Genomic DNA, 3594 nt, shown 5'->3' on the forward strand with positions numbered 1-3594 from the left:
AGAGCTGAGAGCAGAGTAGGAGGCCTGGGGCACCGAGCCCTGGCTGCGGCTGTTCCCAAGACCCAGCTGCATTTCTCTCTCCCATGGTAGCTACTCAACCAACTCTTCTGAGGGTCCATGAGCCAGACCGTCCTCTCTGGAGCAAGCTACTTCAGGCTGCCGAGTGCCACCAAGAGGATTCAACAGGGGCACTGTGTCCTAGAGATGGCCAAGAGCTATGGCGGCCAGAATGACAGGCTAACATTCAATGGTTTAATAAAAAGGGATGAGGAGGACAGGGTGATAAACACTTCCTGATGCTCAGCGGGGGCTGCACTGCCGCACTTGTTCCCTACAGCCACACCATGCAGTGGGCACCACATCTGTCCCCTTTTACAGATGACAAAGCTGAGACTCAGACATCCAAGGAGCCTTCCCAAGGCAGTTCAGTGGATGTCCCTGCTGACAACAAACAGCCCTAGGAAAAGCAATTAGACCAGGAGGGGGAGCAAGTCCTACACAGGCCCAGCCAAACTGGAGGGAAAGACTCCCATGGTACAGCTGGTTCTCCATCTCCTGTTTAGAGGAACCAGCCACACGAAGAAGCTGACACTAAGCACTAGAGGAAGTCGATGTTACAATTGGCACAATAGGAGAACTGTCAGATAAAATACAGGCTGCCCAGTTAGATTTGCACTTCACATACACAGTGAAGAAGATTTTAGTATATGTATGTCCCAGTATTGCAGGTAACATACGTCCATGCTAGAAAACATTATAAAATTTTCTGTATTCTATTTGAAATTCAAATTTACCTGGGCGTTGTCTATTTTTATTTGCGAAATTTGGCACAGTGGAGAGAACATGACAACTCCATGAAGCCACAGACCACGTAGCACCTGAAGCCCACGTTCCCTTGGACTGATGGTGACACAGGGGAACCGCTTCCTTATTGTCCAAGCAGTTTAGAATTTCTGTCACTTGCACCCCAAAGCATCCTATCTCGGGCAGCCAGCCAGCAGCTCCAACACAGGGGCAAGACTGCAGAGCCCACACTCCCCCACCATACTAAATCCTAAAGGGACAGAAACTAAAAGTCACGTTTAAAGCTACAAAGCCAATGTGTAGGGACATCAAACTTGTATTTTTAGAGCTACAAGAATACAGCTTGACAGACTTACTAGAATTCATCAGATTCTCCTCAGTCAGTATAAATGTTTTATTATGAAGTCACAGAACGTGAATTCACTTAAGACCATAAAACACCTTCATGAATACTAACACCCTCTAACATGGCATCAAAGGCGGCCACTGAAAATCACTAAAACCATGAAACCCGAAACACCTAAAAGGCCAGACAAAGAATTCCAATTTCTACACGTTAGTGATACATTTCTGCGTAACTTTGTTTAGAGAAAAAACATCAGTTGGTTCCCAGAAAAAGACTGAGCATTCCAAACCTAGAACAATATAACCTAGGAAGGGAGCATGGAAGTGAGTCCACAATTGACTAAATGGGAAGCCGGAGGGCTGAGCTGCCCTTGGAGCATGGAAGTCTTGTGCAGGCGTGCACGTGTGTGGATGTGTGTGTGTATTAGGCATCTTGTTCACCAACATCCAATTTCAAGGTAATGACCCCAGGGAGTTTATACATGGAACCAGGCGCATCATTAATGAACGGAAGCAGGATGCAGGGGGGGCCGTCACAGATGTGTCCTCATGTCTTACAGCCACCAGGTTTGAAGTCCTACTCAGGTGCAGAAGCTTTCCCTTACCAAGAAACTCACGGCATGAACATCACCCTCATCTGGGCTCCCTTCAAGCCCCCCAAAATCAGTAACTGGGGCATGTCAGTTTAGAAAAAAAATGTGAAGTTAAGGAAAATTCCAGCACATACATCTTTTGGAAAAGTGTGCTTACACATATATACTTAGTTAAATTTATGGAGTAATAATACGACTGTTACTAAAACTCTGATTGAAATACCAATAGAATTTGTGGGAGGGGAGGATTGGAGAAGACTTGATAGACATTTCTTGTCTTTAATAAAAAGAGCAAAGCAAAGGATATTTGCCTGAATAGATATTAAAATGATCATAAAGCAAAATAATAACAAAAAAAAACCTAGAATACACCAAGTGTGGTGGCTCACACCTGTAATCCTAGTGACTGGGGAGGCTGAGATGGGAAGATTTCTTGAGACCAGGAGTTGAGGCTTGTGGAACACAGTGAGACCCCCATCTCTACACAAAATCTAAAAAATTAGCAGGGCATGGTGGTTCACACCTGTAGTCCTAGCCACTGGGGAGGCTGAGGCAGGACAATAGCTTGAGCCCAGAATTTGAGGCTGCAGCTAGCTGTGATGACACCACTGCACTCCAGCGTGGGCAACAGAGTGAGAACTTGTGTCTAAAATTTAAATTTAAAGAAAGAATAATGTGGAAGAACCCCATGACCATACAGGAACTCAATGGAACAGAACAGAACAGAACAGAAAGTCAACAACCAGATTCACATAGATATAAAGATTCATTCAGTGATAACAGTGGGCATCTAAAATCACTGCAGAGAAAGTGGATTAGTCAATGAATGGGGGGCTAGAGAACAGAAGTAAATGGGTTGTGACTTTGAGGGAAGAAGGTAGCTCTTAAAAGTGTAAAGTGGCAGGAAATAAGGGGCAGAACTATAGGTACCCACTGAAAGGTAGGTACCCACAGAATGGCATGTGTCCATTGAACAGTAAGCACCCACAGGACGATAAGCACCCACAGAATGGTGTGCATCTCACACAACAGTAAGTGCCCAGAGAATAGTATGCACCCAGTGACCAGTAAGCTCAAGGCTATGGCCAGGAGCCCTCAGCTCAGCTTCCTAACAGGAAAGGGGAGGCACTTAATGGGTCCACCCTCCTTCACTCTGTGAGATGTCATGGGGTTTCCTCCCTAATTCCTCTGAGCAATCGGAATCTCTACCACTCACTCCTCCCAGTAACACAGTGATTTTCAACCAATGTGCCAGGAGAGGCTCTTAGGCGCGCCTCCTAAGTTTTTATAGATCATTAATTAAATTGTCTTCAAAAGCAGTTCAAAGAACAGTGAGTATATACTTTTTTCCCCTCTTTTTTTCACCAACATAATTTAAGTGTGCCGTAAAAGTTTAACTATAGGTTCAAGTGCGCTGTAGGGTTAAAAAATGCGGGAAACACTGCAGTAGCACAAAGGATTCTGGGAAATTCAAAGACTTTCTCTTTATATTCTGGGATTCCCTGCTCCTTCCAACTGTAAGGTATCAATAAAATAACCTGAGATCAGGAATAAATCTTACCTGTTTCCTTTTTTCAGGAGGAAGTGACGGATCTCCATCCTACCAAAAAAAAAAAAAAAGATATTACATTTTATTCTTTTTTAAAAAATAGATGTGCTTGGGTTCAAGGAACTGAACAACCCATGAACCTAAATTCAGACTCTCTCCATCTGGCAATTGGTAATGCACTTGACAACAAACAGCCCTAGGAAAAGCGATTAGACCAGGAGGGGGAGCAAGTCCTACACAGGCCCAGCCAAACTGGAGGGAAAGACTCCCATGGTACAGCTGGTTCTCCATCTCCTGTTTAGA

General features: G+C 44.5%; 1 protein-coding gene across 1 annotated transcript in view; it reads right to left on the minus strand.

Annotated features, from left to right (window-relative positions):
- CCDC149 (coiled-coil domain containing 149) overlaps positions 1–3336 on the minus strand; it is a 59616-nt gene extending 56280 nt beyond the window's left edge. Inside the window, exon 1 of the mRNA XM_003793504.3 lies at positions 3304–3336. The gene's annotated coding sequence lies outside the window, so the exon portion shown is untranslated. The remainder of the gene's footprint in view (positions 1–3303) is intronic.
- Positions 3337–3594: the final 258 nt, after the last annotated feature.

Source organism: Otolemur garnettii, unplaced genomic scaffold (assembly GCF_000181295.1).
Source record: "Otolemur garnettii isolate 467f Iridium unplaced genomic scaffold, OtoGar3 scaffold00069, whole genome shotgun sequence".
NCBI classification, from domain to species: domain Eukaryota; kingdom Metazoa; phylum Chordata; class Mammalia; order Primates; family Galagidae; genus Otolemur; species Otolemur garnettii.